This window comes from Pelobates fuscus, chromosome 1 (genome assembly GCF_036172605.1).
Source record: "Pelobates fuscus isolate aPelFus1 chromosome 1, aPelFus1.pri, whole genome shotgun sequence".
NCBI lineage: Eukaryota > Metazoa > Chordata > Amphibia > Anura > Pelobatidae > Pelobates > Pelobates fuscus.
Genome location: NC_086317.1, coordinates 204,233,043 through 204,245,166, shown reverse-complemented (window position 1 = coordinate 204,245,166; position 12,124 = coordinate 204,233,043).

The window sequence follows — 12,124 nt, the reverse complement described above, 5'->3', positions numbered from 1 at the left end:
ACAGTAAGCCCCACACCAGCGCAGATGGGACCGTGGTCTCTGCGCCCAAGTTACAGGGAGCTGAAGGGGCCGTCCTCCCTCCCCAGCGGCAGTGTGATTTGTTGGGAATTGGGAGCCCAGTCTCCATTCCCCAGCGGCAGAGTATCCAGCAGGGAATGGAGAGCCCAGCCCCCTTTTCCCCACAGCAGGACTCTGTGCTGGGAGAAGAGACAGTCGGTCTCCCTCCGCAGAGATGGGAAGTATGTATGGGAGAGGAGATTGTTACCACCTCTCCCCAGCGGCGGATCATTAATGTACAGGGAATAGAGAGCCCAGTCTCCATTCCCCAGCGGCAGAGTGTTCTAATGGGAGAGGAGCTGGTTACCACCTCTCCCCAGCGGCAGCTTAATGTACCAGGGGGAGACTGTAAGCCCCACACCTGTGCAGATGGGACAGTGGTCTCTGCACTTCCAGCACAGGGGGTAGGGACGGTCGGTCCACGACAGGGCTGTTTAGCCAAAGGGGAGACAGTCAGTCTCCAGCAGCAGAGCTGTGTAACTAAAGGGGAGACAGTCGGTCTCCAGCAGCAGAGCTGTGTAACTCAAGGGGAGACAGTCGGTCTCCAGCAGCAGAGCTGTGTAACTCAAGGGGAGACAGTCGGTCTCCAGCAGCAGAGCTGTGTAACTCAAGGGGAGACAGTCGGTCTCCAGGAGCAGAGCGGTGTATTTAAAGGGGAGACAGTCGGTCTCCAACAACTAAGCTTCAACCCGACTACTCCCGGGGTAGTGCTGGCACCAGGGCAGAGTACCGCTGGTCTCTGCCCACTCAGCAACCCACCAAAACAGCCTACCAGTCCCCCACACAGCCGTGGTGAGGCACCTGGACCTGGACAAGTTTTTCCCTTACTCAGGTGTAGTAACCATTTTATGTGGGTGGGCTGTACTGCTGTTTCTGTTTTGTGGGTGGGCTGCTGGACTAACAAGGGCACTGACCGGCAAGAGGTCAGGTACCCTGTTAGTCTGTTTGGAAAAGGGGAGAAATGTGGCGAAACCAACCTCGCCACTGGGCCCTGGAGAAGCCTGTTTGCTAGCCTCCTACCTGCTGACTATGGCCCCTGGGTTATTTGGGGCATATTGTACTGTATATTGCTGCTACTGGCCCTTTTAACAGCATCTATGGACATATTGGGACTTTTGGGACTACTGTCCCTTTAAGACTGTGATACATATTCTAGTGTACTGCCTGTAATATTATATGTGCATTAAGTTTAACCTGGGATATGTATGCAGCATTCATCTGATTGTTCGGTAGAATCACTCCATTTATTATATTGAGTGAAACTACCGAACAACCAGACCACCCAGGAATAAGTGTGCCTCCAATTACAGTTTGCAACAATGTTGCAAACGGGTAATTGGCAATCTATGTAATGTATTCTTTGTCCTCTGGGTGGCCGCCATTCTACCGAACAGCGGTGTTTTGCCGTCGAGTGTCTGGAACTAAAATCGGACACTTGACTAGGCAAACACCGCTGAGACCTCCATACTTCCAGAAATTCGTATGGAAACTACCGAATGACCGTAGAAAGAACCCCACAAACAAGGGAATTCATTCAAACCCTCTCCAGGCTCTATAACACAGGCAATTCGTCTGTTTTCATTCCCTTGTTTGTGACCGACCGCAGGGCCAAAATGCATGGAACTGTTTTCGGATACTTTACCCATGCGGTCGGTCAAATCTTTGGAACCCCATATCTCACGAACCATTCATCCGAATTACTTGAATTTTGGATATGTTGTCCCCCTGAATAAGGGCTATCCAGCGATGCTGGATTTAAAGGTGTACCCCCGGGTTTTGGGGTACATCCAGAACTTGGCTGAAAAAGTGTACCGGATAATTGAGTTTAATGTTATCTGAGGGGAGGGGATGTGTGGGCTGAACCATGTATGTGATTGGTTATTTTATGCCTCCCCCTGGGTGTGGCCTGTATGTGGATTAGTGTAATAAAAGCCAGGCTGGATGAGCCAGTCCAGAGTTCCTGTTTTAACCTCAAAGTGATGTGTCGTCTCACTATTGGGGGAAGGATTTATTGTATGCTGTTCCAGTTGACTGCTAGGGGTACAAGCCTATTCGTATGGTTCCTATTCAATGGTCTACAGCATTCATACGCTTGGGAGAATTTAAAGGTTTCTTGGATTCGGTGATTATGGTGTCTGCCAGAGTGCTTGGAGTCCTCAGGAAGCACCAGGAGCATCCTTTAACGGAGATACTCAGTCGGGGTGCCAGGTGATCCGTTACACCAATGACTTTTTTTTTTCATGTTTTTCTTTTTCTCATACTTATTTATGTTCGGTTTTACCCCCAGTTTAGCTTACATTGACCTATATTAATGCACAGTTCCAGGTCTCCTGCATGCCCACAGCAGGACCGTTACGGTCACCCTCAGCTGAAACCGGGCATAACCCGGATATGCTGGCTCCACTTTATCACCTAACCCCCCAGCTCCTATCCGACCATTTCACAATTTGTTTATTGTCAGGGAGCTGTCTATACACCGCATTAGGTACCACATCAGTACCCTCTGTTCACTTTTGTGTTAAGTCCCTGCCTACTATATTGCCTCACGGGTCCCCACATCATGGCCTATAAATGTTGTTTCCTTTTACCTCCACATCAAAGGCATATCGGCCTTATCCCTTAGGGGGCGTGGTTCTCACTTGATATCACAATACGTGATATGCAAACGCACATCATACCTCCATCTGAACACTCACTCTAGTTCTAATGTACTTATGCCAATGCTAGTCTTACTGTCAGTGCGGAAGTAACTCTCTTCATACTTTAACACTCTGTTATTTTAATCTGCACTTTACTGTTAATATTGAAAAATTATGCTATCACCAATGGAGGATATTTATCAAAGTTTTCTCATAGATTGTAAGCTTGTTTAAGCAGGGCCTTCTTCAGTCTTTGTCTCTGTTAATTTTTGAATGTCAATTAAATTGTAGAGTGCTGCAGAATATAATGGCCCTAGATAAATGCTAAAAATGACAATAATTCTGTAAAGTAGTATTTAAATTCAGTCATTATTTTAATCATATTTATTACAGTGATATACAGTCAGGTCCATAAATATTGGGACATCGACACAATTCTAATCTTTGTGGCTATATACACCACCACAATGGATTTGAAATGAAATGAACAAGATGTGCTTTAACTACAGACTTTCACCTTTAATTTGAGGGTATTTACATCCAAATCAGGTGAACGGTGTAGGAATTACAACAGTTTGTATATGTGCCTCCCACTTTTCAAGGGACCAAAAGTAATGGTACAGATTAACAGTCATAAATCAAACTTTCACTTTTTAATACTTGGTTGCAAATACTTTGCAGTCAATTACAGTCTGAAGTCTGGAATGCATAGACATCACCAGATGCTGGGTTTCATCCTTGGTGATACTCTGCCAGGCCTCTACTGCAACTGTCTTCAGTTCCTGCTTGTTCTTGGGGCATTTTCCCTTCAGTTTTGTCTTCATCACGTGAAATGCATGCTCAATTGGATTCAGGTCAGGTGATTGACTTGGCCATTGCATAACATTCCACTTCTTTCCCTTAAAAAACTCTTTGGTTGCTTTTGCAGTATGCTTCGGGTCATTGTCTATCTTCACTGTGAAGCGCCATCCAATGAGTTCTGAAGCATTCGCCTGAATGTGGTCTTCTGGGTCTTTTTGGTGTTGCTGAGCTCACCAGTGCGTTCTTTCTTTTTAAGGATGTTCCAAACAGTTGATTTGGCCACACCTAATGTTTTTGCTATCTCTCTGATGGGTTTGTTTTGTTTTTTTCAGCCTAATGATGGCCTGCTTCCCTGATAGTGACAGCTCTTTGTATCTCATATTGAGAGTTGACAATAACATATTCCAAATACAATTAGCACACTTGAAATGAACACTGGACCTTTTATCTGCTCCTTGTAAATAGTATAATGAGGGAATAACACACACCTGGCCATGGAACAGCTGAGCAGCCAATTGCCCCATTACTTTTGGTCCCTTGAAAAGTGGGAGGCACATATACAAACTGTTGTAATTCCTACACCGTTCACCTGATTTGGATGTAAATACCCTCACATTAAAGGTGAAAGTCTGCAGTTAAAGCACATCTTGTTGATTTCATTTCAAATCCATTGTCGTGGTGTATAGAGACAAAAATATTAGAATTGTGTCAATGTCCCAATATTTATGGACCTGACTGTACATGGCAAGAAACCAAGAAGTAAGAAGTAGAAAGAATTACAGAGAATCCATATATTGGAGCAGAAAAGGTCATTATAATTTAAACACACCTTCCTCATGATAGGAGGACACAAGCCCATGGCACATCTATAATAGATAATCACTAAAAGAAATTAAACAATGTGGAGGTAATGTGATTAGACAGATTAATAACTAGTGTAATTACGTGGAGTATCTTCTAAGCTGACAGCGCAAAAAACACACAGAACATAAGCCACATAGACGCACGTTACGTGCGTGATTACGTAATCTAAATATTTCCAAATTACACAAATGGCCATAATGGGCGGTTAAGGGCAAGTGCGCTTGACACCAGAGCGCATGTATAGGTGGTCAAAGCTTACAACACAGCGCACGTGTACACATCTCAACAGCGCACACAGCGCATGTGTGAAAAAAAGACCGGCATACAGTAGTGCGCATGCGTCCACGGCATGATCGCACATATGTGCAAGGGACCCCTGCAGTAAACGAGCACTCTGAACGCTCAACAAGATTACATTAGCACTTGCACATAGGTGCCAATATGCAAAGTAACAAGTGCATTAACCAAAATAACTGATCATCTGTTTTTTTATCACTTTTTATGCTCATGAATTTTGTAATTATACATCAATTGATTATCATGTGTGTATATAAATGTTCTTTTGTTAATGTGGTGTTAGCTTGATAAAGACCTGGGTACAGGTCAAAACATTGCAGATCCAATAAAACTGCCTTGAATTTGTCTTTTATGTAGATTATATCAGGTTTGCTAACCCATGCTCAGTGCACCCTGTGTTAATTTTTGTGATTGAGTGCAAGCCTCCTTTTTTGCTCCTAATACAAGTCCTCAATAGAGCCTCATTCGACTTAATGTTGATTATAATTAAAGATGTAAGAGAAGATCTAGTAGATGTGAAAAAGAAGATCCTAGATCTGGAAACTGAACATGCTATGTTATTAGCCTCAGCAGAAGGACTTAAGCTAAAACAAAAACTAAAAGAAGACCTCCTTAGGTATAAAAAGGCATTAATTAAATTCAAGAAGCAAAAGTTTGAAAAATACATCAATGTTACCTATACCACAGAGTTTACAAGTGGCTAACAGGGAACAACATGAGGAAACCGAGACGACAATGGAAAAGAATAGTAAAACCCAAAATAACAACTATTGACTAGTGATGTACCGAACTGTCCGCCGGCGAACAGTTCCCGGCGAACTTAGCGTGTTCGCGTTCGCCACGGCGGGCGGACACATGCGCAGTTCGATCCGCCCCCTATTCGTCATCATTGGGCAAACTTTGACCCTGTGCCTCTCGGTCAGCAGACACATTCCAGCCAATCAGCAGCACTCCCTCCCTTCCACACCCTCCAACCTCCCTCCCAGCATCCATTTTTGATTCATTCTGAAGCTGCATGCTTAGTGAGAGGAGGGAAAGTTTAGCTGCTGCTGATTAGATAGGGAAATTGATAGCTAGGCTAGGGTATTCAGTGTCCACTACAATACTGAAGGACTAATCTCATCTCTGCTGTAAGGACAGCACCCCAAAAAGCCATTTTTAGGGCTAGAACATCAGGCTGCTTTTTTTTTTTCCTGTGTAATCTAATTGCAGGTGCCTGCCTGCCAGCTTCTGTGTGAGGTTCACATTGGATACTGTGCCTACTTGCCCAGTGCCACCACTCATATCTGTTTTTACAATAGGTTAAGCTTTACATTTAAAAGAAATAATTTTTTTTCACTGTAATAGAAGAGCAGTTGCCTGCCTGCCAGCTTCTGTGTCAGGTTGGATGCCTTGCCCATTTGCACAGTCAGTGCCACCACTCATATCTGTTTTAACAATAGGTTAAGCTTTACATTTAAAAGAAATATTTTTTTTTCACTGTAATAGAAGAGCAGTTGCCTGCCTGCCAGCTTCTGTGTCAGGTTGGATGCCTTGCCCATTTGCACAGTCAGTGCCACCACTCATATCTGTTTTAACAATAGGTTAAGCTTTACATTTAAAAGAAATATTTTTTTTTCACTGTAATAGAAGAGCAGTTGCCTGCCTGCCAGCTTCTGTGTCAGGTTGGATGCCTTGCCCATTTGCACAGTCAGTGCCACCACTCATATCTGTTTTAACAATAGGTTAAGCTTTACATTTAAAAGAAATAATTTTTTTTCACTGTAATAGAAGAGCAGTTGCCTGCCTGCCAGCTTCTGTGTCAGGTTGGATGCCTTGCCCATTTGCACAGTCAGTGCCACCACTCATATCTGTTTTAACAATAGGTTAAGCTTTACATTTAAAAGAAATAATTTTTTTTCACTGTAATAGAAGAGCAGTTGCCTGCCTGCCAGCTTCTGTGTCAGGTTGGATGCCTTGCCCATTTGCACAGTCAGTGCCACCACTCATATCTGTTTTTACAATAGGTTAAGCTTTAGATTTAAAAGAAATAATTTTTTTTCACTGTAATAGAAGAGCAGTTGCCTGCCTGCCAGCTTCTGTGTCAGGTTGGATGCCTTGCCCATTTGCACAGTCAGTGCCACCACTCATATCTGTTTTAACAATAGGTTAAGATTTACATTTAAAAGAAATATTTTTTTTTCACTGTAATAGAAGAGCAGTTGCCTGCCTGCCAGCTTCTGTGTCAGGTTGGATGCCTTGCCCATTTGCACAGTCAGTGCCACCACTCATATCTGTTTTAACAATAGGTTAAGCTTTACATTTAAAAGAAATAATTTTTTTTCACTGTAATAGAAGAGCAGTTGCCTGCCTGCCAGCTTCTGTGTCAGGTTGGATGCCTTGCCCATTTGCACAGTCAGTGCCACCACTCATATCTGTTTTTACAATAGGTTAAGCTTTAGATTTAAAAGAAATAATTTTTTTTCACTGTAATAGAAGAGCAGTTGCCTGCCTGCCAGCTTCTGTGTCAGGTTGGATGCCTTGCCCATTTGCACAGTCAGTGCCACCACTCATATCTGTTTTAACAATAGGTTAAGATTTACATTTAAAAGAAATATTTTTTTTTCACTGTAATAGAAGAGCAGTTGCCTGCCTGCCAGCTTCTGTGTCAGGTTGGATGCCTTGCCCATTTGCACAGTCAGTGCCACCACTCATATCTGTTTTAACAATAGGTTAAGCTTTACATTTAAAAGAAATAATTTTTTTTTTCACTGTAATAGAAGAGCAGTTGCCTGCCTGCCAGCTTCTGTGTCAGGTTGGATGCCTTGCCCATTTGCACAGTCAGTGCCACCACTCATATCTGTTTTAACAATAGGTTAAGCTTTACATTTAAAATAAATAATTTTTTTTTTCACTGTAATAGAAGAGCAGTTGCCTGACTGCCAGCTTCTGTGTCAGGTTGGATGCCTTGCCCATTTGCACAGTCAGTGCCACCACTCATATCTGTTTTTACAATAGGTTAAGCTTTAGATTTAAAAGAAATAATTTTTTTTCACTGTAATAGAAGAGCAGTTAGTTGTCTGCAAGCGTCTGGGTGTCAGGCCTACTTCAGCGTGTGCTCTGCAGACCTGTGCCAGCGTGCTTTGACAGTTGCCAATCATATCTGGTGTCTCTTTAGCGTGCTTTTACAAAGAAAAAAGGTTTCCAGTGTAAGCTAATAGCAGCCAGTCAGTGTCCTTCAAGCGGCTCTGTCAGGCCTTCCTTCAGCGTGTGCCCTGCACAACCCTGCCAGCGTACTTTGACAGTTGCCACTCATATCTGGTTTCTCTATAGCGTGCTTTTACAAAGAAAAAAAGTTTCCAGTGTAAGCTAATAGCAGCCAGTCAGTGTCCTTCAAGCGGCTCTGTCAGTCCTTCCTTCAGCGTGTGCTCTGCAGACCTGTGCCAGCGTGCTTTGACAGTTGCCAATCATATCTGGTGTCTCTATAGCGTGCTTTTACAAAGAAAAAAGGTTTCTAGTGTAAGCTAATAGCAGCCAGTCAGTGTCCTTCAAGCGGCTCTGTCAGTCCTTCCTTCAGCGTGTGCTCTCCAGAACTGTTCCAGTGCACATTGCCAATCATATCTGGTGTCTCTATAGCGTGCTTTTAAAACCAACATTTTTTTCACTGTTATAGATTGAATAGCAGTTACTTGTCTTCAAGCGGGTGTGTCAGGCCTACAGTGTGTGCTCTGCAGAACTGTTCAAGTGCACATTGCCAATCATATCTGGTCTCACAGTAGCTTGCACGCATAGTACCACTAATCCCCAAAAAAATGACAGGCAGAGGCAGGCCACCCCGCAGGGGCCGTCGTGGTTGTGGTGCTGTGATTCCCTTTTGCCCTAGAATAATGCCCAGTTTTCAGAAGCCACGTACCCTGAACTTGAAAAGTTCTGAGGACATAGTTGACTGGCTAACACAGGACACCCAATCTTGTACAGCCTCCGCTCGGAACCTTGACGCACCATCCTCCTCCAGCTTAGCTTCAGGCACCTCTCAAGATACCACTCACCCGCCTGCCGCCACCACCAAAACTAGCACCACAGCCGCTTTACTTGGTATGTCAGAGGAGTTATTCACACACCCGTTTGAAGAAATGAGTGATGCGCAACCATTATTGCTAGAGGATGTAGATAACAGGGATATGTCTCAGGCAGGCAGCATTAAACACATGGAGGTACGGTGTGATGATGATGATGTTGTACTCGCTGCTGCTTCCTTTTCTGAGTTGTCAGATACAAGCGAAGCGGTTGATGATGACGATGCGTCCATGGATGTCACGTGGGTGCCCGCTCGGCAAGAAGAAGAACAGGGCGAAAGTTCAGATGGGGAGACAGAGAGGAGGAGGAGACGAGTTGGAAGCAGGGGGGGGTCGTCGCAAGGAGCTAGTGGCACAGTCAGACAGCATGCATTGGCACCCGGGGTCAGCCCGACAGCACGCCAATCAACGCATGCTGTGTCCACCACCAGAATGCCGTCATTGCAGAGCTCAGCAGTGTGGCATTTTTTTTGTGTGTCTGCCTCGGACAACAGCGATGCCATTTGCAACCTGTGCCAAAGGAAACTGAGTCGTGGGAGGTCCAACACCCACCTAGGTACAACTGCTTTGCGTAGGCACATGATCTCACATCACAAACGCCTATGGGATCAACACATGAGTACAAGCAGCACGCCTACTCTAAGTCTAATCTTCAGCCACGTCAACCACTGCTGTCCTTCTTGCCCCCTCTCAACCATCCGCCACTCCGTCTCCCGCCTTGAGCAGTTCCCGCTCATCTGCCCACAGTCATGTGTCTGTCAAGGACATGTTTGAGCGTAAGAAGCCAATGTCACCAAGTCACCCCCTTGCCCAGCGTCTGACAGCTGGCTTGTCCGAACTATTAGCCCGCCAGCTTTTACCATACAATCTGGTTGAGTCTGAGGCGTTCAAAAAATTTGTAGCTATTGGGACACCGCAGTGGAAGGTACCCGGCCGGAATTTCTTTTCACAAAAGGCAATCCCCAACTTGTACTCGATTGTGCAAAAGGAAGTCATGGCATGTCTGGCACACAGTGTTGGGGCAAGGGTCCATCTGACCACTGATACCTGGTCTGCAAAGCATGGTCAGGGCAGGTATATCACCTACACTGCGCATTGGGTAAAACTGCTGACGGCTGACAAGCAAGGAATGCGTGGCATTGCAGAGGAGTTGGTGACACCGCCACGAATTGCAGGCAGTCCTGCTGCCACCTCCTCTACTCCTCCTACTCCATCCTCTTCCATAACCTCCTCGGCTGAGTCCTCTTGTGCTTCTGCGTCTTGCTCCACATCAACGGCACCCCCCCAGCTCCCCAGGTACTATTCCACATCCCGGATACGGCAGTGTCACGCCGTCTTGGGTTTGACTTGCTTGAAAGCAGAGAGTCACAGCGGACAAGCTCTCCTGTCCGCCATGAACGCACAGGTGGAAAAGTGGCTGACTCCGCAGCAACTGGATATCGGCAAAGTGGTGTGTGACAACGGAAAAAATTTGATAGCGGCATTGAAGTTGGGCAAGTTGACACATGTGCCGTGCATGGCACATGTGTGTAATCTGATCGTACAACGCTTTGTGCATAAGTACACAGGCTTACAGGACGTCCTGAAGCAGGCCAGGAAGGTGTGTGGCCATTTCAGGCATTCCTACATGGCCATGGCTCACTTTGCCGATATCCAGCGGCGAAACAACATGCCAGTGAGGCGCTTGATTTGCGACAGCCCTACGCGTTGGAATTCAACACTCCTAATGTTCGACCGCCTGCTCCAACAAGAAAAAGCTGTTAATGAATATTTGTATGACCGGGGTGCTAGGACAGCCTCTGGGGAGCTGGGAATTTTTTTGCCACGTTACTGGACGCTCATGCGCAATGCCTGTAGGCTCATGCGTCCTTTTGAGGAGGTGACAAACCTAGTCAGTCGCAACGAAGGCACCATCAGCGACATCATACCATTTGTTTTCTTCCTGGAGCGTGCCCTGCGAAGAGTGCTGGATCAGGCTGTAGATGAGCGTGAAGAGGAAGAGGAAGAGTTGTGGTCACCATCACCACCAGAAACAGCCTTATCAGCATCGCTTGCTGGACCTGCGGCAACGCTGGAAGAGGATTGTGAGGAAGAGGAGTCAGAGGAGGATTGTAGCTTTGAGGAGGAGGAGGAGGAGCAAGACCAAACACAACAGGCATCCCAGGGTGCTCATTGTCACCTATCTGGTACCCGTGGTGTTGTACGTGGCTGGGGGGAAGAACATACCTTCAATGACATCAGTGAGGAGGAGGAACGGGAAATGAGTAGCTCGGCATCCAACCTTGTGCAAATGGGGTCTTTCATGCTGTCCTGCCTGTTGAGGGACCCTCGTATAAAAAGGCTGAAGGAGAACGACCTGTACTGGGTGTCCACGCTACTAGACCCCCGGTATAAGCAGAAAGTGGCGGAAATGTTACCGAATTACAACAAGTCGGAAAGGATGCAGCATTTGCAAAATAAATTAAAAAGTATGCTTTACACAGCGTATAAGGGTGATGTCACAGCACAACGGGAATCTAACAGGGGGAGAGGTGGAAGTCATCCTCATCCTCCTCCTCCCACGACCACGCCGTCAAGGACAGGACGCTTTACAGACGTGTTGTTGATGGAGGACATGCGGACCTTTTTAAGTCATATGCATCGCCACAGCCCTTCGGGATCCACCCTCAGAGAGCGACTCGACCGACAGGTAGCAGACTACCTCGCCTTAACTGCAGATATCGACACTCTGAGGAGCTATGAACCCCTTGACTACTGGGTGTGCAGGCTTGACCTGAGCTATCCCAATTTGCGATAGAACTTCTGGCCTGCCCCGCTTCAAGTGTCCTGTCAGAAAGGACCTTCAGTGCAGCAGGAGGTATTGTCACTGAGAAGAGAAGTCGCCTAGGTCAAAAAAGTCTAGATTACCTCACCTTTATTAAGATGAATGAGGGATGGATCCCGAAGGGACTGACACTGGGCGATACATTCGATTAAAAAAGGCCTGATGAGATGAGCTGCCTTGGGCTAAAAATGGTCCACACGCTGCTGTATTTTAGCTCTGAATGACGTTTGACTTGCGTGACTTATCCGCCACCAACTAGGGTTCAAGCCGCCATGTTTTAGGGCACTTTCTGCCTGTGAAACAAACATCAATTTTTCTGGCCGCTGCTACAGCAGCGGTTGCAACAATACCAAATTTTTCAGGCATGTGTACATGCCTAATTTTTAGGCCCACTGGTGCAGCACTGTGGCTTCAAAAACCAAACCAAAAAAAAATCCTCCAAGATGGCACCAATATACCAGTGGTCTAAGCATCTTCCCACCTTGGCCTAAAAAGGGGAGGTGATTCAACAATTAAAAATCTCTGCCATTTACACGTCCACTGATAGGAGACGCGGAAGGTATTAAACTGATATGAACAATACTAAA